General features: G+C 43.7%; 2 protein-coding genes across 2 annotated transcripts in view; one reads left to right on the top strand and one right to left on the bottom strand.

The window, feature by feature from the left end:
• LOC126412113 (zinc transporter 1) overlaps positions 1–494 on the bottom strand; it is a 652,968-nt gene extending 652,474 nt beyond the window's left edge. The window contains exon 1 of the mRNA XM_050081545.1: positions 369–494. The gene's annotated coding sequence lies outside the window, so the exon portion shown is untranslated. The remainder of the gene's footprint in view (positions 1–368) is intronic.
• The window catches only part of LOC126412904 (trichohyalin-like), a 573,063-nt gene that overhangs the window by 400,767 nt on the left and 148,337 nt on the right, over positions 1–23,959 (top strand). The gene's annotated exons all lie outside the window — the stretch shown is intronic.

Genomic DNA, 23,959 nt, shown 5'->3' with positions numbered 1-23,959 from the left:
TTGTATCCTATTTGTTTCAGCCGTCGCCAGGTACTGTAACACCAAAATAGCCAAATTCGTGTACTAATTTCACCGTCTAATTTCATAACATATTTTTTCCAACTTCCGTCGATTTGATTCTGCTATATTCCACTGCCCTATTTGACTTTAGTGACTACGAATGTAAGCAAGAGACTATATTCGAAATGGAGTAATGTGTGCTTAGCACTGTCTGCCTTACAGTTTGTTTGTATTTTGAGTATAGTAATCTAGCATTGGATTGAGATCGAATGTCACAAAATCGCTATAATGAAGCACAGCCATACCAACGCCGTAAATTTTTCGACGCAACAGTTTCGCAGACTCGTCGCTACTGGCGTGCAACTTACATGCGGTTTCCCTCCGAGCATCAGCAGCTTGAACGAATTCTCCGCGCTCGCTGGAAGAGGCAGCCCTGCGAGTTCACACGCGGCGCACCGGCTCTACTCGATGTCCGCACTCGGCAACGGCAAGTGACACACTGACCGATACAGGGCAGCGGCGGTACGCCCCCCGAGCAGCGGTGGCGCCGCCACGCGCCGGCCGACCGAACTACCGCCGACGCCTGCGCCAGTTTCGCGGTTATGTCACAGTTAATTCGCAGTATGCCGGGAGAGCCATTCACTCTTTGGCCCTCGTTACGGTTTCCAGCCGGCGCGCGCATTAAACGGCGACATTACTCACTGTTTTATCATCGCGCAGGTAATGAGCTACTGGATTTGCACCCACGCCTTCTGACCACAATTGCTTCGCTATTGTTTGCCTTGTTTTGGTTTTCAAGCATGTTTCAACGGAGCTACGTCATTTTTAGTGGGTGCTCTTTATTTTATGGTCTGAAACTTTGTATGAAAATTGAATTAATTTTACAGACATGAAATGGACGAATGAGATGTTTGAAATCAATGAAGATACGATGTCAAGATAGTGAAATGAAGTTCAAATATACTTAACCTGCAATGCAGTGAATACAACATAAGCAACACAAATTTTTGCCAATCGGGGACTCGAGCCTGGAATTCCTGTTTCTCATGAGTAGTCGTCCTAACAGACAAACTTGCCTTATGTGACTCAGTCTTCCGTCGTCACTGACGTTTCGACGTTGATTAGCAAACACTGCTACCAAAGGATCCCGCACTCGGTATGAGGAAACAGCACCATGAAATATTCGTAGCATCCCAGGTTCAAAAATGGTTCTGACCACTATGCGACTTAACTTCTGAGGTCATCAGTCGCCTAGAACTTAGAACTAATTAAACCTAACTAACCTAAGGACATCACACACATCCATGCCCGAGGCAGGATTCGAACCTGCGACCGTAGCGGTCGCTCGGTTCCAGACTGAGCATCCCAGATTTTCGTTATTATTTCATGTCATTGCATTTTCATTGACTCCGTTCCCATGGACTTTATTCATTTGACGCCAGGGAAGTTAATTCTTCTGACACATCGCATGTGGCAGGGCAAGGTCCATCATATCTGTTCTTTCTGTTTGTACTCAAGTAGTATGAGGGAGACATCAGTAACAATGATTGTCTGAGTCAGGTTTGAAGGTGTAATCAGAACCGGTACGAAAAGGCTTGAGGCAAGTCTTACACTGCTGTAAGTGGGCCACAAATTAAATGCATGTTACGTGTGTGTGCGATAACAGAAAAGAGTGCTAGCAACTTATTTCACCGTAGCAATTCTTCTTACATCTACACAATAAACAGTGACGAAAGGGACCAAGAACATTTATTGCGGAGAACTGATACGTTAATGACTTATTATCAAGCCCGACATCAAGACAGTAATACAACATAAGCCACGTAAGTTTCACCGCGACTCTCTTTGCTGCACGGAATAGCGCGGGGAGCGCTCGAATCTCTGTCAGACACTGGTGATGAGTTGACCGCGTCCGCTGCTTACACGATGTGTACTGGTCGCCACAAGCTTCAGGGTTGGGCATAAAGGGCATCAATGAAACCACATTTTGCGGTCGAAATGAAAGTTCGCAGTGCGACGAGCAACAGCGAGCGTGGCCGGCCGAAGTGGCCGTGCGGTTCTAGGCGCTACAGTCTGGAGCCGAGCGACCGCTACGGTCGCAGGTTCGAATCCTGCCTCGGGCATGGATGTGTGTGATGTCCTTAGGTTTGTTAGGTTTAATTAGTTCTAGGCGACTGATGACCTCAGAAGTTAAGTCGCATAGTGCTCAGAGCCATTTGAACCATTTTTGAACAGCGAGGGTTCTTGACAACCTTTGACACTACTGATACCCTCGGACATTTCAACCCTGCTCTAAGGACATGGTGGACTGCATCCCCAACACAAGTGATCTAACCTCTTTGGAATCTAGCGTTACCGCAGTTTTTACTCTCGTGTACAGGTTAAAACCACCAGCAACTGTTCCAGACCATTAGGCTAAATGTGAACGTGATCTGTAGCAGGAAATGGTACTTACGCATTTTCATCCCTCCTTTTGCGCTCCCTCCTATGGCGTGATCACGGAGGGACGCAGAATTAAGATGTGCACGAATAAAACGGCAAAGCGTTTCTCTAAGACTGCCCAGTTCCTCACAAGGGAACCTCCCCATCGCACCCGCCTCAGATTTAGTTATAAGTTGGCACAGTGGATAGGCCTTGAAAAACTGTACACAGATCAATCGAGAAAACAGGAAGAAGTTGTGTGGAACTATGAAAAAAACAAGCAAAATATACAAACTGAGTAGTCCATGCGCAAGATAGGCAACATCTAGGATAGTCTGAGCTCAGGAGCGCCGTGGTCCCGTGGTTAGCGTGAGCAGCTGCTGAACGACAGGTCGTTGGTTCAAGTCTTCCCTCGAGTGAAAACTTTACGAACTCTATTTTCGCAAAGTTATGATCTGTCCGTTCGTTCATTGACGTCTCTGTTCACTGTAAGAAGTTCATTGTCTGTGTTTTGCGACCGCACCGTAAAACCGTGCGATTAGTAGGCGAAAAGACGTGCCTCTCCAATGGGAACCGAAAACATTTGATCGCAAGGTCACAGGTCAACCGATTCCTCCACAGGAAAACACGTCTGATATATTTGCTGGATTCATATTGCCCACAGAATACATCTGACGTATTTAATGCACTCTCGTCGAAAGTAGCGAACAGTCAACTGCCAGCCAGGGAGCCTCGTTAGCAGGAATACTCTCTCTTCCGTGCGCTGTAGTCAACTGACGTCGTGTGTTTCGATGTTTGTTTAGGTGTAGCGTCCCCACACTACGGCGCAGTTACCTCGCATCGGACGGACGGACAGGACAGATAATAATTGTCTGAAAATAAAAAATTAAACTTTTCATTCGAGGGAAGACTTGAACTAAGGACCTCTCGTTCCGCAGCTGCTGACGCTAACCACGAGACCACGGCGCTCCTATCCTAGATGTTGCCTATCTTGCACATGGACTAGTCAGTTTGTATATTCTGCTTATTTTTTTCATAGTTCCACACGACTTCTTCCCGTTTTCTCGATTGATCTGTGTACAGTTTTTCAAGGCCCATCCACTGTGCCAACTTATAACTAAATCTGAGGGGGGCGCGATGGGGAGGTTCCCTTGTCAGTGTATTGGGTACCACCCACTCACCTTAGTTGAGCACGTTATAAATGTACGGGGTGACAATTATTGAACAATATGAAATAAAATCGTCATAACTTCTGAACGGTTTGCGTTAGGACCTTCAAACTGCACGGTTGGCCGCGGGGCACCATGGGAATTCGTATGCACATGCGCACGCGCCTTCTTGTTGTCGCCCATTTGCACGTGAAAATGTCGCGGTACAGCGTGCCTGATCGTATAGCGCTTGTGAAACCAAGTATGCGATCAATAACAGCGCAACTGCGACTCAAAGGGAGTTTGCGACCGAGTCCAAGAACTTGATTCGCAAGCCTGAGAGAACGGGTAGTGTTCGCGATTACAGTGTCGGCAACGTCGGTCGTCCAAAAAGAGTGAAAACGCCAGAAAACATCGAAAAGACAGGCGATGGGTTTCAGGATAGCCCCAGAAAATCGATCAGATGAATGTGGTTTGATTGAGCGACGAAGTCCACTTTTATTTAGATGGGTTCGTCAATAAGCAGAATTGGCGCATTTGGGGGACTGAGGGTACGCGTTACGCGATCGAGAAATCTCGTCACCCTCAACGGGTAGTTGTAGAATTCTGGAACGCGTATTATGTTCGAGTATAATGACTTTTCTGGAAACTAGAAATCTACTCTGTAGGAATCAGCATGGGTTTCGAAAAACACGATCGTGTGAAAGCCAGCTCGCGCTATTCGTCCACGAGACTCAGAGGGCAATAGACACGGGTTCCCAGGTAGATGCCGTGTTTCTTGACTTCCGTAAGGCGTTCGATGCAGTTCCCCACAGTCGTTTAATGAACAAAATAAGAACATATGGACTATCAGAGCAATTGTGTGATTGGATTGAAGAGTTCCTAGATGACAGAACGCAGCATGTCATTCTCAATGGAAAGAAGTCTTTCGAAGTAAGAGCGATTTCAGGTGTGCCGCAGGGGAGTGTCGTAGGACCGTTGCTATTCACAAAATACATAAATGACTTTGTGGATGACATCGGAAGTTCACTGAGGCTTTTTGCGAATGACGCTGTGGTATATCGAGAGGTTGTAACAATGGAAAATTGTACTGAAATGCAGGAGGATCTGCAGCGAATAGACGCATGGCGCAGGGAATGGCAATTGAATCTCAATGTAGACAAGTGTAATGTGATGCGGATACATAGAAAGAAAGATCCCATATCATTTAGCTACAATATACCAGATCAGCAACTGGAAGCAGTTAATTCCATAAATTATCTAGGAGTACGCATTGGGAGTGATTTAAAATGGAATGATCATATAAAGTTGATCGTCGCTAAAGCAGATGCCAAACTGAGATTCATTGGAAGAATCCTAAGGAAATGCAATCCGAAAACAAAGGAAGTAGGTTACAGTACGCTTGTTCGCCCACTGCTTGAATACTGCTCAGCAGTGTGGGATCCGTACCAGATAGGGTTGATAGAAGAGATAGAGAAGATCCAACGGACAGCAGCGCGATCCGTTACAGGATCATTTAGTAATCGCGAAAGCGTTACGGAGATGATAGATAAACTCCAGTGGGATACTCTGCAGGAGAGACGCTCAGTAGCTCGGTACGGGCTTTTGTTGAAGTTTCGAGAACGTACCTTCACCGAAGAGCCAAGCAGTATATTGCTCCCTCCTACGTACATCTCGCGAAGAGACCACGAGGATAAAATCAGAGAGATTAGAGCCCACACAGAGGCATACCGACAGTCGTTCTTTTCGCGAACAATACGAGACTGGAATAGAAGGGAGAACCGATAGAGGTACTCAAGGTACCCTCAGCCACACACCGTCAGGTGGTTTTGCGGAGTATGGATATAGATGGCTCTGTCGTGTGCAACGTCCAGCCACGGAATAATCGGTGCGATTATTCCTTGATGGCACGGTGACTACCGAACGGTAGATAAAGGTTTGGGAAGATGATTTCATCCCCATTATCCAAAGTGACACTGACTTCGACAAGATGTGGTTCGTGCAAGCCGAAGCTCGACCCCATCGAAGCAAGAGAGTGTTTAATGTCCTGGAGCACCATTTCGGGGATCGCATACTTGTTCTGGAGTACCAAGAAACTACTGGCATGAGCCGCAATTGGCCGCCATATTCTCCGCATCTGAACGATGTTAAAGACAAGGTGTACAGCGGTAACACCAAAAACTATCGTTAAGCTGTGTAAGTAGGCTGTTTAGGTTTTTATGTTGCTTACGTCACGTAGCGCTCTGCATGAAAATCACTGACTGTGCTTTGTGCAGTCTGTGGCTGGTTTGCATTGTTCGAATTTGCTATTGTAGTGTTGGGCAGTTGGCTGTTAACAGCGCGTAGCGTTGCTCAGTTGGAGGTGAGCCGCCAGCAGTGGTGGATGTGGGGAGAGAAATGGCGAAGTTTTGAGAGCGGATGATCTGGACGTGTGTCCATCAGAGACAGTAAATTTGTAAGACTGGATATCATGGATATATATATATATATATATATATATATATATATATATATATATATATATATATTTTATGACTTTTGAACACTATTAAAGTAAATACTGCACATCGTTTGTTCTCTATCAAAATATTTCATTTGCTTAGTATGCCTATCAGTAGTTAGTGCCTCCAGTAGTCGCAATCTGTTATTTAGCTGGCAGTATTGGCGCTCGCTGTACTGCAGTAGTTCGAGTAACGAAGATTTTTGTGAGGTAAGTGATTCTTGAAAGGTATAGGTTATTGTTAGTCAGGGCCATTCTTTTGTAGGGATTATTGAAAGTCAGATTGCGTCGCGCTAAAAATATGGTGTGTCAGTTTAAGCACATACATTTATAATTTGTCTAAGGGGACGTTTCAGCTGAAAACAGCCTTTCAGGAGATCATCGACAGCATCCATGTTTCGCTATTCGTCTGTGCCACATCATCGCCAATGATGGCAGGCATATCTAACATGGAATAAGCTAAATCCGAAAATCTGTTGTGAAGTTTTGATGTTGAATAAAGTGTGTGAACATCGTAGTTACTAACTAATTTAGGTTTTTTCCGTATAGTTCAATAACTGTCTCCGCGTACCTGTCTGAACTTTGACATGCATTAAGCCTCGTGGCTGGCGTAGCGCTTGAGAGTCAGGCAACCCCTTCGACACCCTTGAGGTGGTTGTGCCCGCCAGCAGGCGCTAGAGCAACCGCAAGGCGGAACGTGTGTCGGAAGTTCCCGACAGGTACATTTGTAATGTGCTCCGCTAAGGCTCGTGGGTGGCACCGAAGGCGTTGCCGAACTGGGTGTTCTTAGAGGGACCCTTTTCCATTTTATTGACGCATATTAATGTTGCAACTTCCCCCCGCCCCCCTCCTCTTCCCCGTCATGTTGTTGTTGTTGTGGTCTTCAGACCTGAGACTGGTTTGATGCAGCTCTCCATGCTACTCTATCCTGTGCAAGCTTCTTCATCTCCCAGTACCAACTGCAACCTACATCCTTCTGAATCTGCTTAGTGTATTCATCCCTTGGTCTCCCTCTACGATTTTGACCCTCCACGCTGCCCTCCAATATTAAATTGGTGATCCCTCGATGCCTCAGAACATGTCCTACCAACCGATCCCTTCTTCTAGTCAAGTTGTGCCACAAGCTCCTCTTCTCCCCAATTCCATTCAATACTTCCTCATTAGTTATGTGATCTACCAATCTAATCTTCAGCATTCTTCTGTAGCACCACATTTCGAAAGCTTCCATTTTCTTCTTGTCGAAACTATTTATCGTCCACGTTTCACTTCCATACATGGCTACACTCCATACAAATACTTTCAGAAACGACTTCCTGACACTTAGATCTATACTGGACGTTAACAAATTTCTCTTCTTCAGAAACGCTTTCCTTGCCATTGCCAGTCTACATTTTATATCCTCTCTACTTCGACCATCATCAGTTATTTTGCTCCCCAAATAGAAAAACTCCTTTACTACTTTAAGTGTCTCATTTCCTAATGTAATTCCCTCAGCATCACCCGACTTAATTCGATTACATTCCATTATCCTCGTTTTGCTTTTGTTGATGTTCATCTTATATCCTCCTTTCAAGACACTGTCCATACCGTTCAACTGCTCTTCCAGGTCCTTTGCTGTCTGGCAGAATTACAATGTCATCGGCGAACCTCAGAGTTTTTATTTCTTCTCCATAGATTTTAATATCTACTCCGAATTTTTCTTTTGTTTCCTTCACTGCTTGCTCAATATACAGATTGAATAACATCGGGGATAGGCTACAACCCTGTCTCACTCCCTTCCCAACCACTGCTTCCTTTTCATGTCCCTCGACTCTTATAAGTGCCATCTGGTTTCTGTACAAATTGTAATAGCCTTTCGCTCCTTGTATTTTACCCTAGCCATCTTCAGAATTTGAAAGAGAGTATTCCAAACAACATTGTCAAAAGCTTTCTCTAAGTCTACAAATGCTAGAGACGTAGGTTTGCCTTTCCTTAATCTTTCTTCTAAGATAAGTCGTAGGGTCAGTATTGCGTCACGTGTTCCAACATTTCTACGGAATCCAAACTGATCTTCCCCGAGGTCGGCTTCTACTAGTTTTTCCATTCGTCTGTAAAGAATTCGCATTAGTATTTTGCAGCTGTGACTTATTAAACTGATAGTTCGGTAATTTTCAATCTGTCGACACCTGCTTTCTTTGGGATGGGAATTATTATATTCTTCTTGAAGTCTGAGGGTATTTCACCTGTCTCATACATCTTGCTCACCAGATGGTAGAGTTTTGTCAGGACTGGCTCTCCCAAGGCTGTCAGTAATTCTAATGGAATGTTGTCTACTCCGGGGGCCTTGTTTTCGACTCATAACGCCACAGAAGAGCGCGAAAAATTAAGCGTGAAAATGCATAAGTACACTTTCCTGCCACGAATCACGTTCAAATTCTGTAGGATGGTTTTTAACTGTCCGTAGCGGTTCCGACGTATACACACGAGCAAAAAGTTCAGACCACGTTACATTGGGATGCAGTCCCACAGTGTCTCCTCCAGTGGAATGTCCGAGGGTGTGAGGATGTGAGCACTGTCATAAGCTGTCAATAACGTCTTCGTGTCGCTCATAGCACTGGGAAGCGTCCATTTCGACTGCGAAATGTATGGTTATCAACGTCGCAGGGAAAGCAGTCGTTTCGTTCACGCCCTTCATACCAACCCCTGAGGCCTTTACGTGTCGATTTTGAGCGGCAGTGTGTCTGAACTGTTTTCCTCTGCCGCTCATAAGAAAACCGCGTTGTTTCAATGCTGGGCGTCGCCGTTATGACCTCCACCGCGAAGTTATCAAAAGAAGGGGTGAAATGTGGGTTAGCCGGGTTGTGATAACCTCCCCATCCTGTGGCACGTCCACGTACACGGATATATATACGAGGTTTGTCCGGAAAATACGTGTAAAAGTTCAATAATAACTTTATTTTACCATTATTCAGGTATTACAATATGGTCTCCTTCAAAGTACTCGCCCTGAGACGCGACACACTTCTGCCAACGCCGTTTTCACTGTTGATAACATTGCTGAAAGTCTTCAGTTGTGATGTTGTTCAGTTGCAGTGTCGTTTCCGCCTTGATGGCTTCCACATCTCCCAATTGCCGCCCCCGAAGCACCATTTTGCATTTCGGGAACATGAAGAAATCACACGGGGCTAAATCGGGTGAATAAGGCGGGCGGTCTGTCACGGTGATTGAATTCGGGCCAAAAACTCGCGCACAACGAGCGACGTGTGAGCGGGCGCATTGTCGTGATGAAGGATCCACCTGCCCCCTTTAGCCAGCTCCGGTCGAACGCGGGCCACACGAGCTCTGAGGCGTGTCAGAACTTCAACGTAAAAATTTCCGTTCACTCTCTGGCCGGGAGGGACAAATTCCTTATGAACAATGCATCTAGAATCAAAGAAAACAATCAACATTGTCTTCACATTGGACCTTGATTTTCGCGACTTTTTTGTTCTCGGTTCTCCTGCTAGTTTCCATTCCTTCCTTTGAGATTTGAGCTCCACATCGAATTCGTAAAACCAGGACTCGTCTCCAGTGATGACTCGGTTGAGATAGTCCCCTCGTTCCTCTGCTTCCAACCAATCCTCACAGCACTCAACCCCCTTTGCTTTCTGTTCTGGCGTCAAGAGCTTCGGTACGATTTTCGCATACAATTTCTATATTTCAAGTTTTTGTGTCAGGATTTCGTGAACGATTGTTTTGGGGATTGACAGCTCGTCAGCAATCATTCTGACTGTCAATCTACGGTCTTTAAGAACACAAGCCCGAATTCGTTCAACATTTGCATCGGACTTCGATGTCGACGGGCGTCCTGGGCGAGGGTCATCGTTCACTTCTTCTCGGCCGTCCCGGAACCTTTTTAACCACTTGTTCACGGTTGGTTCCTTCAGAGAATTGTCTCCGTAAACCTGTTTCAAACACTCAAAAATCTCACTGCCATTCTTGCCTAGCTTTGCAAAAAACTTGATGTTGACGCGCTGGTGAAAAAGGGTAACTGTCAACAGGTTGCCGCACACTCCCACCTTCACGCAGAGTGCTCTGACTCGAACTGAGCGTTGATGGGATTGATTACAGCAGTAGTCCCACCTGGCGATGAATGCAACTTGTTAACATAAAGACATTATTCAACTTTTATACGTATTTTCCGGACAAACCTCGTATATATGAAATGAGTAGCTGGAGTTATCCAAAAAAAACACTAGTCATCTCGTCTTTCATTTGATGCCCGGTGTTGACGGAAACTGTCAGTTTGTTTCTCGTTACGAACAAAATTATTTTTAAAGTAGAATCTTACATGGGCATGTAAAATTCGATAGAGTGGCCCCAAATTACTGTAGCGTGATCTACGTTTTATCGTTATGTATTAACAGGAACATTAAAACAGTGAATAACCAGCACTACAGCAGACCCGAGCGTCATGACCCGTGCTCACTGCTACCGCCACGGAACGGCGCTGCTCAGTCGCTTCTAGAGTACTGCTTATTCTCTGCGCTCTACTGTCGCTGTTAGGCTAAAAGGGACTCGCTCTAGGCTAATTTGGGTCCACTGTTTCTGATGGACACATAAAATAGTACCGTAAAAATTGTTTCGTACGAGGACAAAAACCGACACTTTCCCCCGACACTGGGCGTCGCATGAGAGACGTGGTGAGCAGTATTTGTCTGGGCTGATTCCAGTTACACGTCAGAGAGACGTTCTGACGACTCTGAGGATGGACATCCTATACAGGGTGTTACAAAAAGGTACGGCCAAACTTTCAGGAAACATTCCTCACACACAAAAAAAGAAAAGATGTTATGTGGACATGTGTCCGGAAACGCTTAATTTCCATGTTAGAGCTCATTTTAGTTTCGTCAGTATGTACTGTACTTCCTCGATTCACCGCCAGGTGGCCCAATCGAAGGAAGGTAGTGTTGACTTCGGTGCTTGTGTTGACATGCGACTCATTGCTCTACAGTACTAGCATCTGTGAACGTTTGGGCAGGCATTGTTGGTGACGTCTTGATTGGGCCCCATGTTCTTCCACCTACGCTCAATGGAGCACGTTATCATGATTTCATACGGGATACTCTACCTGTGCTGCTAGAACATGTGCCTTTACAAGTACGACACAACATGTGGTTCATGCACGATGGAGCTCCTGCACATTTCAGTCCAAGTGTTCGTACGCTTCTCAACAACAGATTCGGTGACCGATGGATTGGTAGAAGCGAACCAGTTCCATGGCCTCCACGCCCTCCTGACCTCAACCCTCTTGACTTTCATTTCTGGGGGCATCTGAAAGCTCTTGTCTACCCAACCCCGGTGCCAAATGTAGAGACTCTTCGTGCTCGTATTGTGGACGGCTGTGATACAATACGCCATTCTCCAAGGCTGCATCAGCGCATCAGGGATTCCATGCGACGGAGGGTGGATGCATGTATCCTCGCTAACGGAGGACATTTTGAACATTTCCTGTAACAAAGTGTTTGAAGTCACGCTGGTACGTTCTGTTGCTGCGTGTTTCCATTCCATGGTTAATGTGATTTGAAGAGAAGCAATAAAATGAGCTCTAACATGGAAAGTAAGCATTTCCGGACACATGTCAACAAACATATTTTCTTTCTTTGTGTGTGAGGAATGTTTCCTGAAAGTTTGGCCGTACCTTTTTGTAGCACCCTGTCTAAATGTTCGCTCACTATACAGGGTGGTCAGAAACAGTCTGGAAAGCTTGGAAGGATGCTGCAGGGGAAGTTGTGCTGAGAAATAATTGTTAACAAGAAACTTCTATATGTTGCGTCATTTACGAGATATTTAACATTGAAGTTAGCCAATCAGATCGTTGCGTTCGCAAATTCAAACACCTGCACGTTCTAGAATGCGATAAAACACAGAGTGTCCATGAGTTACCACTTGTTCAAGTGCTCATTACCATTTAAAATGTACATTTTTCAAGAGTGATAAATTTATGGTATGCGAGGAAAAGCTACATTCTTTCGGTCTGAGGACACCAAACGAAGAACAACTTTGGTGACACTGTCCCTGGCGTGCAGCTTGAATCTGTGCGCATGACAACCAGATTGGCTAACTTCGGTCCAAAATAATTCGGAAACGGGGCGAAGTGTCGAGTGTTTTTTCTTAACTGTTACACTCTAACACTAAGAAACGACGCATCGCAGAAGGAATTATTGAAATGGGACGTAAATCGATAGATTTGTGATTGGTGTAAAAAATGGCAGCTAACTCTAATTATATATAAACGTAAATTAATGCAGATGAATAGGAAAAAGAATTCTGTAATGTTTGAATACTCAATTAGTAGTGTAGCGCTTGATACAGTCACGTCGATTAAATATTTGGGCGTAACATTGCAGAGCGAGATGAAGTGGGACAAGCATGTAATGGCAGTTGTGGGGAAGGCGGATAGTCGTCTTCGGTTCATTGGTAGAATTTTGGGAAGATGTTCATCTGTAAAGGAGACCGGTTATAAAACACTAATACGACCTATTCTTGAGTATTGCTCGAGCATTTGGGATCCCTATCAGGTCGGATTGAGGGAGGACATAGAAGCAATTCAGAGGCGGGCTGCTAGATTTGTTACTGGTAGGTTTGATCATCACGCGAGTGTTACGGAAATGCTTCAGGAACTCGGGTGGGTGTCTCTAGGGGAAAGGCTTCGTTCTTTTCGTGAATTGCTATTGAGGAAATTTAGAGAACCAGCATTTGAGTCTGACTACAGTTTCACTGCCGCCAACTTACATTTCGCGGAAAGACCACAAAGATAATAGAGATTAGGACTCGTACAGAGGCATATAGGCAGTCATTTTTCCCTCGTTCTGTTTGGGAGTGGAACAGGGAGAGAAGATGCTAGTTGTGGTACGAGGTACCCTCCGCCACGCACCGTATGGTGGATTGCGGAGTATGTATGTAGATGTAGATCAGGTCAATGACGTGTTGCTCCACTTCTGGCCCTTATGCAAGCGCTTGTTCGGCTCGACACGGATTGATGGAGTTGTTGGAGTCCTCCTGTGCGATATCGTGCCAAATTCTGTCGAATTGGCGCCTTAGATCGTCAAACTCCCGAGACGGTTGGAAGGCTCTGACCCGTAATCCTGGAAACGTGTTCAATTGGGAAAGATCCGGCGACCGTGCCGGCCGAGGTGGGGTTCGGCAGGGACGAAGCGGGCGCGCGTTATCTTGCTAAAATGAAAGGACAGCACGGCTTGCCGTGAAGGTCAAGGCTCAGTTGGAAGCGGGATTCGTGACTGAAGACATTTCTACACATTTCTACTCCGGTCAGTGAGATTGCAAGCCGGAAACGTGTCTGGAGGCGACCCAGACAGCGGCGGAATGCCGCCCTGACTGCCACCCACCACGTGGCCCGACAGCCACGAGTGGTGAACTGAAGAACCGCTCCATACCATAACAGGACCACTCCGGCTGTCACCCGCGGACCCCGTACATCGGTACGTCGACGATATCCTACACCCCATTTCATTGCCCTTCATGGCGAGCAATCCAGGGCTTACATTTCAGCAACATACTTCCCGCCCACACACGGTGACAGTTCTACTGTTTGCCAAACCCTACCTTGGCCAGCACGGTCGCCGGATCTTTCCCAAATTAGGAAAGTTTGGAGCATTATGGGCATGGCCCTCCAACCAGTTCGGAATTTTGACGATCTAACGCTGTAAGTCTGAGGGTATTTCGCCTGTCTCATAAATCTTGCTCACCAGATGGTAGAGTTTTGTCAGGACTGGCTCTCCTAAGGCTCTCAGTAGTTCTAATGGAATGTTGTCTACTCCGGGGGCCTTGTTTCGACTCAGGTCCTTCAGTGCTCTGTCAAACTCTTCACGCAGTATCATATCTCCCATTTCATCTTCATCTACATCCTCTTCCATTTCCATAATATTGTCCTCAAGTACATCGCCCTCGTATAGACCCTCTATATACTCCTTCCACCTTACTGCTTTCCCTTCTTTGCTTAGAACTGGGTTTCCATCAAAGCTCTTGATATTCATGCAAGCAATAAAGGAAACAACAGAAAAGATCGGAGTAGGTATTAAAATCCATGGAGAAGAAATAAAAACTTTGAGGGTTGCCGATGGCATTGTAATTCTGTCAGAGACAGCAAAGGACTTGGAAGAGCAGTTGTACGGAATGGACAGTGTCTTGAAAGGAGGGTATAAGATGAACATCAACAACAGCAAAACGAGGATAATGGAATGTAGTCGAATTAAGTCGGGTGATGCTGAGGAAATTAGATTAGGAAATGAGACACTTAAAGTAGTAAAGGAGTTTTGCTATTTGGGGAGCAAAATAACTGATGATGGTCGAAGTAGAGAGGATATAAAATGTAGACTGGCAATGTCAAGGAAAGCGTTTCTGAAGAAGAAAAATTTGTTAACATTGAGTACAGATTTAAGTGTCAGGAAGTCGTTTCTGAAAGTATTTGTATGGAGTGTAGCCATGTATGGAAGTGAAACATGGACAATAAATAGTTTGGACAAGAAGAGAATAGAAGCTTTTGAAATGTGGTGCGACAGAAGAATGCTGAAGATTAGATGGGTAGATCACATAACTAATGAGGAGGTATTGAATAGAATTGGAGAGAAGAGGAGCTTGTGGCACAACTTGACTAGGAGAAGAGATCGGTTGGTAGGACATGTTCTGAGACATCAAGGGATCACTAACTTAGTATTGGAGGGCAGCGCGGAGGGTAAAAATTGTAGAGGGAGACCCAGAGATGAATACACTAAGCAGATTCAGAAAGATGTAGGCTGGAGTAGGTACTGGGAGATGAAGAAGCTTGTACAGGATAGAGTAGCATGGAGAGCTGCATCAAACCAGTCTCAGGACTAAGACCACAAGAACAACAACGCTGTAATTGGACAGAATTTGGCACGATATCTTTCAGGAGGACAACCGACAACTCTATCAGTCAGTGCCAAGTCGAATTACTGCTTGCATAAAGACCAGAGGTGGACCAACGAGTTATTGACTTGCTCCATTTGTGATGGTCTTTTCTTGAAGAAATCGTCCAATTTTTCTGACAAAGTAACCATTTGTTTGTCTGTACACGTACATTACAACTACCGATTTCCTTCACATTCGGATAATACCTTTGTGATGCGTGGTTTTTCTGTTTTACAGTGTACCTTCAGAAAATATTTCCCATCGCTCAAATTTACTTTCGATGTCAAAACTTATCTTTTTCAGATATTTTTTCCATTGTCAGTCTGCATTTATATTCTCTCTACTTCTGCTATCATCAGTTATTTTGCTGCCCAAATAGCAGAATATATGTACTGCTTTTAGCATCTCATTTACTATCCTAATTCCCTCAGCATCCTCTGATTTAATCTGGCTACATTTCATTACCATGTTTTGCTTTTGTTGATGTTCATCTTATAATCTCTTTTCAAGACACTGTGCATTCCACTAAATTGCTCTTACAAGTCCTTTGCCATCTCTGACAGAATTATAAGGTCATTAGCAACCCTCAGAGTATTTTTTTTTCTTTTTTCGTGGGCTTTGATTCACTTTCCAAATTCCTCCTTGGTTTCCTTCACTGCTTGCTCAAGTTAATAGATGGTTAAATAACATTGTGGGCTGGATGCAAACCAGCCTCATTCTTTTCTCAACTGTGGCTTCCATTTCATGTCCTTCGGTTTTATAACTATAGTCTGGTTTCAATTCAAATTGTAGGTAAGCTTTCACTCCCTATATTTTATCCCCGCGACTATCATATTACAGTGTAGTTTACTCAGAGTTGTCAAAAACTTTAACTGAATTTACAAATGCTATAAACATAAGTTTGTCTATCTTCTGTCATCTTTTAAGACGAGTTGTAGTGTCGGTACTGCCTCGCATGTTCCTACGTTTCTCCGGAACCCAAGCTAATGTTCCCCGACGTCTGCCTCTGCAAGTTTTACCATTGTTCTACAAATAATTAATGTCAGTATTTTGCAACTGATAGTTCGATAATATTGTCACCTGTCAGAACATGTTCTATTCGAAATTGGAATATGTTTTTTCTTAAGGCCAGAGAGTACGTCGGGGGTATGATACTATGACTACGATACAAAAAACTCTCATTTTTTGGTGTTCACCAAAAACGTGCATCCTCTGCAGCAGAGACCAAATACTATGTACATATTATCGACTACTAATTTTTATTGTCTGGTCCTTTTGTCCCTGACAAAGAACGTCGCAGGGTAATAACACAGTCTCATAATCCGAAAGACATTACTAAGCCTTCGCTTAAGAAAGTTATTCGGGGCACAGAGCACTTTAAATCAGAAACAAACTTGTGTACGGCGCAGGCAACGTGCTGGGTTTCCGTGCCGACGATCTGTGTCAACCGCCTGGCTTCTGTTTATCGATCCGTAGGCTGCCACCGTTTAAGAGCATTATATACCAGGGCCTTTCCTAACTCAGCAGAATTCACCTTTATATTTGTTTATGCTTTTAAAGATTACGTGAGATATGGGCTAGATAGAAGGAAAAATCTACATTTACGTCTAGATCTACTCTCTGCAAAGCGCCGCGAAGTGCATGGTAGCGGGTACGTCACATTGTACCATTTATTACCGTTTCTTTCCGTAGCATTCAAGTATGCAGCGCGGGAAGAATGATTTTCGAATGCCTCTGTGAGTGCAGTAATTATTCTAATCTCGTCCTCACGATCCCTATGTGAGCAATACGTAGGGGGTTGTAGTATATTCCTAGAGTTATCATTTAAAGCCGGTTCTTGAATCTTTGATAGTAGACGTTCTCGGGATAGTTCATGTCTATCTTCAAGAGTCTTCGAGTTCAGTTCCTTCAGCATCTCTGTGACTCTCTCCCATGGATTAAACAAACCTGTGATTATTCGTGCTGCCAACCCCTGCATACGTTCGATATTCCCATGATAGATATGAAAATTACCGAACTATCAGTTTAATAAGTCACAGCTGCAAAATACTAACGCGAATTCTTTACAGACGAATGGAAAAAATAATAGAAGCCGACCTCGGGAAAGATCAGTTTGGATTCCGTAGAAATATTGGAACACGTGAGGCAATACTGACCCTACGACTTATCTTAGAAGAAAGATTAAGGAAAGGCAAACCTACGTTTCTAGCATTTGTAGACTTAGAGCAAGTTTTGACAGTGTTGACTGGAATACTCTCTTTCAAATTCTGAATGTGGCAGGGGTAAAATACAGGGAGCGAAAGGCTATTTACAATTTGTACAGAAACCAGATGGCAGTTTTACGAGTCGAGGGGCATGAAAGGGAAGCAGTGGTTGGGAAGGGAGAGTGAGACAGAGTTGTAGCCTATCCCCGATGTTATTCAATCTGGATATTGAGCAAGCAGTAAAGGAACAAAATAAAAATTCAGAGTAGGAATTAAAATCCATGGAGAAAAAATTAAAACTTTGAGGTTTGCCGATGACATTGTAATTCTGTCAGAGACAGCAAAGGACTTGGAGGAGCAGTTGAACGGAATGGATAGTGTCTTGAAAGGAGGATATAAGATAAACATAAACAAAGGCGAAACGAGGATAATGGAATGCAGTCGAATTAAGTCGGGTGACGTTGAAGGAATTAGATTAGGAAATGAGACGCTTAAAGTAGTAAAGGAATTTTGCTATTTGGGGAGCAAAATAACTGATGATGGTCGAAGTAGAGAGGATATAAAATGTAGACTGGCAATGGCAAGGAAAGCGTTTCTGAAGAAGAGAAATTTGTTAACATCGAGTATAGATTTAGGTGTCAGGAAGTCGCTTCTGAAAGTATTTGTATGGAGTGTAGCTATATATGGAAGTGAAACATGGACGATAAATAGTTTGGACAAGAAGAGAATAGAAGCTTTTGAAATGTGGTGCTACAGAAGAATGCTGAAGATTAGATGGGTAGATCACATAACTAATGAAGAAGTATTGAATAGGATTGGGGAGAAGAGAAGTTTGTGGCACAATTTGACTAGAAGAAGGTATCGGTTGGTAGGACATGTGCTGAGGCATCAAGGGATCACCAATTTAGTATTGGAGGGCAGCGTGGAGGGTAAAAATCGTAGAGGGAGACCAAGAGATGAATACACTAAGCAGATTCAGAAGGATGTAGGTTGCGGTAGATACTGGGAGATGAAGAAGCTTGCACAGGATAGAGTAGCATGGAGAGATGCATCAAACCAATCTCAGGACTGAAGACCACAACAACAACATTCCCTTTTGGTCCTGTTTGATATGGATCCCACACATTTGAGCAATATTGCAGAATGGGCCGCACGAGTGATTTTTAGGCAATCTCCTTTGCAGACTGATTGTACTTCCCAAGTAGTCTGCCAATAAACCGAACTCTACCACCTGCTGCATCTACAACTGAACCTGTGTGATCATTCCATTTCATATCCCTAAAAAGTGTTACTCCCAGGTATTTGTATGAGTTAACCGATTCCAACAGTGACTCATTGAAATTATAGTCATAGGATACTACGTTTTTTCGTTTTGCGAAGTACACAATTATTTATTTCCGAACATTTAAAGCATGGTGCCAATCTTTGCACCACTCTGAAATCTTATCAAGATTTGATTGAATATTTATGCAGCTTCTTCCATATGGTACTTCATAACAGATAACTGCATCACCCGCAAAAAGTCTGAGGTTGCTATTAATATTGTGTGCAAGGTTATTAATATACAATATGAAACCAAGGGTCCCAGCACACTTCTCTGGGTCACACCTCAAGTTACTTGTACATCAAACGATGACTCTCCATCCAAGACAACATGCTGCATCCTTCCGACCGAAAGGTCCACTTGATACCGCGTGTGACCACGCTTTTGACAATAAGCGTAGACGTGGTACTGGTTCAAATGCTTTTGGGAAATAAAGAAATAGTGCATCTACCTGACTGCCTCGATCCAAAGCTTTCAGTATGACACGTGAGAAAAATGCGAGTTGGGTTTCACATGATCGACGTTTTGGGAATCCATGTTCGTTGGCAATGAGAAGGTCATTCTGTTCAAAATAGCTCATTACGTTTCAGCTCAGCACATATTCTAGGAGTCTACAACAAATCGAAGGATATTAAACGGTAGTTTTGTGTACCACTTCCACTACCCTTCTTGCAGACAAGTATGACATGTGACCTTTTCTAAAAATTGGGCAAAGTCTCTTGTTCGAGGGATCTATGATAGACTATATTTAAAAGAGGGGCTAACTCAGCCGAAAATTCAGTAAAGAATCTGACAGGTATTCCATCGGGCTCTGGAGCTTCGTCCAGTTTTAACGATTTGAGCTGTTTCTCAACACCACTGATATCAATACTTATTTCATTCATCTTTTCAGTGATACGAGGATTAAATTAGGGCAATTGTCCTGCATTCATTTGTAAAGAAACCTTTGAAAACGGAGTTAGCATTTCAGTTTTCGCTTTGCTACCCTCGTTTTCATTTGCTGTCTCATTCACTGCGGACTGGACGCTAACTTCCGTGGCACTAATATACGACTAATGACTTATTTTAGAATCCTGTTGTTGTGATCTTCAGTCCGAAGAGTGGTCTGATACCGTTCTCCGGACTAGCCTACCGAGTGGAAGCTTCTCCATGCCTGCTCAACAACTGCACCCTACATAATTTGAACCACCTCACTGTATTCGAGCCTTGGTCCCCCTCTACCATTTTTATCCCCAACACTTCCTTCAATACCAAATTTCCTATTAGTTAACGCCTCAAGAGGTTTGCTACCAGTCGGCTCCTTCTTCTAGACAACTTTTCCGATGATTCTCTTTCCCTTACACCTCGACTCAGCACCTCTTTATACGTTAGTAGATTTATCGATTTAACGTTCAGCATTTTTCTGTAATACTACACCGAAACTTTCTATTCTCTTCTTAGGGGGAATGTTTGCCTGTCATTACAGAGAAATATTTCCGAAGAGACTTTCTAACACCGAAATTTCTCTTCGGTATTAACAAATTTCTGTAATGCAGAAATGATTTTATCGTCATTCCTATAGTCCGATTGAAATTACTTGATAGTTGACATTTGTCATTTGCCGCTACAGTGCTGCCGGCTACCGACCGGTTATAGGTGTCACTCAAATACGGCGGCTGACTTCACAAATGCTGTTGGTGTGTAATGTAGGAAGCGACCGCCGCGAGGTATGACGGACGGAAATGCGAGACGCTCCGTCGACAGCTGACTGTGAGTGACCGGTGACTGAACTGCAGCGGGCAACTCGTTTTATAGCCCTGAATTCAAACTCATATTCCAACATAACTCGTATTCCAACGTACTGTTTGCATATTGTATGCGAGAAAGCCACCCGGAGTAGCCGCGCGGTTAGAGGCGCCATGTCACAAATTGCGCCCCCCCCCCCTCTCCCCGCCCCACCGGAGGTTCGAGTCTGCCCTCGGGTACGGGTGTGTGTGTTGTTCTTAGCGTAAGTTAGTTTAAGTAGTGTGTAAGTCTAGGGGCCGATGACCTCAGCAGTTCGGTACCTTAGGAATTCACACACATTTCAACATTTTTTATGCGACACAATGGCGGTCGATAATCTGAGGTAGAACTAATATCAGGATCACTTTGTTCGTGGAGATTAAAGTTAACCTCTGAAACGTCCCCTTGGAAAAATTTATGAATTACTGTGCTGTAAACCTCTTACGTTATTTGATTTTCAAACAGCTGAGTAAAACTGAACATACTCAGACATTACTCTCTTTACTTATTCTGATCAACACTAAACTGACACACAATATTTTTAGCGCAACGCAATCTGACTTTCAATAATCCCTACAAAAGAATGGCCCTGACTAACATTAACCTATACCTTTCACAAATTACTTACCTCACAAAAATCTTCGTTACTCAAACCACTGCAATACAGCGAGCGCCAGCTAAATAAAAGATTCTAACTACTGAAGGCACTAACTACTGATAGGCATAGTCAGCAAATGAAAGATTTTGATAGAGAACAAACAATGTATTTACCTTAGTAATGTTCCAAAGTCATCATATATATATATATATATATCAGTTGATGATATCCAATATTACAAATTTACTCTTTCTGATGGACACACGTCCAGATCATCCGCTCTCAAAACTCCGCCATCCCTCTCCCCACATCCACCACTGCTGGCGGCTCACCTCCAACTGAGCAACGCTACGCACTGTTAACAGCCAACTGCCCAACACTACAATAGCGAATGTTCCAACAATGCCAACCAGCCACAGACTGCACACAGCCAGTGATTTTCATACAGAGCGCTAGGTGATGTTACCAACATCAAGACCTGAACAGCCTACTTACACCTCTAAGAGAAAACTCAAGACAGAAAAGATTCAGTTTCAGGGAAAAGCAAGTCGTAATTTCTCGCTATCGTTGATACCTGAAACTATTCTTACACTGGCTGCGTGAGCTGCCACGTTACTAGTCGACGAGCAGTGCTCGTTGGCTCTTGGTTGCAGATGAAAGGCGACACAGCCAGATTCCAGACGAAAAAAGAAGGATAGGAAGAAAAATAAGGGCAAATAACAAAATTAATATGATGAAGATGAAAATGTTGTGGAAAAAATTAATTTAAATCATTTAGCTGAATAAAAATAATATTCAAACTCATTTGATTAGATTTACCAACAAAAAAATTCGCTACAGTGGACTAGACTTTTTTTTGGTGATCTCATTTTGTTCTATATTGTTCGTTGAATTTGTTCGGGGTGGATGTCCAATGACACCCGTTTAGGTTCTTCGTTGACTTATTCACTCAGTTTTTTGTTACAGAGGGTAGCTAACCCTCTGACCGAACACGCTGAGCTACTGTGCCGGCATTCGAACCTACGACCTTCTTCATGTCAGGTTCATACGTTAACCATTGCTCTCAGACAGAACATTGCGTTAAGTGATACTATTTACGACTGCAGTTGCCTGCTCACAACCATGAATTGCAGCCTTCAAAAATTTCGCTTCACTCAATGGCGTGCGAAGCGTTTATAATGTAAGCTGATTTCTGTGATTATCATAAGTGTATTTGTGATGCTGAATCGCGTCTTGTGCCGAAGTATCCAAAAGTGTTTGGTTAGTGCTGCGTTTGAAATGTGTTTACATCACTAGCGTTGTGTGCGTGTGTTGTTTTTGGTGTGGTAGTCGTGTGTAATGAAATACGACATGAGAGAGCCAGACCCATACTCCAGGCTCCAAACACAACAAGAAAGATTGCCATACAAAGCATTGGAAGTGCACTGTCCGATTGTTGTGGCAGTTTGGCAACAACGAATAGTTTGGGCGTGACGTTGAGCGCTCTTATTGGAGGAAACCAGCTCCGTGAAGTAATTTTAATCGAAGCACAGTCTTCACTTTATATCCTATCTGCTGCGGCTATCGTCAGTAATCTTGCTGCCAAAATAACGAAATTCAGTTACTACTTTTACTATCTCATATTCTAATCTAATTACCTCACCATCTCTTGCTTAAATTTACCGATGTTCCATTACCCTTGTTTTACTTTTCTTGGTGGTCATCTTATAAAATCTTTTCAGATCACTATGCACTTCATGCAACTGTCCTTCCTAATCCTCTGCCGTCTCTGATACAATTACAATGTCATCTGCAATCCTCAAATATTTTTTTCTCCCTTTCTAAATTTCTCCTTGGTTTCGTTCACATCTTGCTCAACATACAGACTGAATAACGGCGGGGATAGGCTACAAATGGGTCTGACTCCATTCTCAACCACTGCCTCCTTTCAAGTACTTCTCCTCCAAAAACTGCAGTCTGGTTTCTGTGCAAACTATCAATAAACTTGCACCCTCCTTATTTTATTCCTGGTAACTCCCAAATTCGAAAGTGTGTCAACAGCGTCATTTTTTCTAAATTTTGGTGCTTTAAATGTTTTCTTTTTTTCTTATTTCGAAATATAACTTTAAAATACCCAATATGATTCCGTCTATGCTTGAAGAATAAATTGTATTTGTACATCAAGTGAGACAAGTGATAGAACAGACAAGATGACAAATACAGTCGCAGGGAAAGAGCCAATTTGCCCTGACATTCAACTTTCATTGAATTACTTGCAAAAACAAAAATGTATAGGATGCATTTGCGAACAGATCTACATTTGAATTCGCAGGATACCTGTGGTGTGTGCCTGAAAGTACAAAGCACACTAAAAACATTTTCCTGTTCCCTGTTTGTGAAGAACCCACCGTGTAGCCTAATTTCGCCAATTTTCGCGCCATGTCATCACACGAAATGCAGAGTTACTCATAAGTACGAGGGCGCGCTGAAAAGTAATACCTCGGAATTTTTTATGTGAAAACGCTTATAGCTCCTTAGGTAAAATAAACTTTATTGACGCTCTACATCTTTATTTTTCATATTTACGTATTTATTTCTCTACGTATTCGCCCTGGCGACGAACGTATTTCTCCCAATGAGAGACCACTTTGTTGATACCGTCACTGAAGAACGTTTGACTTTGTTGGCGGAGCCACGAGCTCACCACTACTGGAACGGCTTCTTCATTGTCAGAGTGAAGTCCTCGAGGGCGTTCTGTAAGTTTTGGAAACAGATGAAAATCGGATGGGGCCCAGTCAGGACTGTATGAGGAATGATCGATGACAGTGAACCCAAAGCGTCGGACTGTGGCAGATGTCGCAGAGCTCGTGTGTGTGTTATGGCTTTGTCGTACTGAATGAGAACGTGTTCCATGTGTGGACGAACTCTTCGAAATGGTACTTTTCTTTTCTCACGCACCTACACAGTTACGTTACACTGTGCCGTGTTACACGCTACAATTCGGCGTATTCTAGCGGCAGACAGTTGCAACTTGCGTCAGGGAAGGGGGAAAGTCGACCTAGTAATATGCATGAGATGTAACACTTCAACCGATACCGAGAACAGAATAAC

The sequence above is a fragment of the Schistocerca serialis genome, chromosome 7 (assembly GCF_023864345.2).
Source record: "Schistocerca serialis cubense isolate TAMUIC-IGC-003099 chromosome 7, iqSchSeri2.2, whole genome shotgun sequence".
Taxonomy (NCBI): domain Eukaryota; kingdom Metazoa; phylum Arthropoda; class Insecta; order Orthoptera; family Acrididae; genus Schistocerca; species Schistocerca serialis.
The sequence above is the reverse complement of the archived record's forward strand: the minus strand, read 5'-3'. Positions and strand labels throughout refer to the sequence as shown.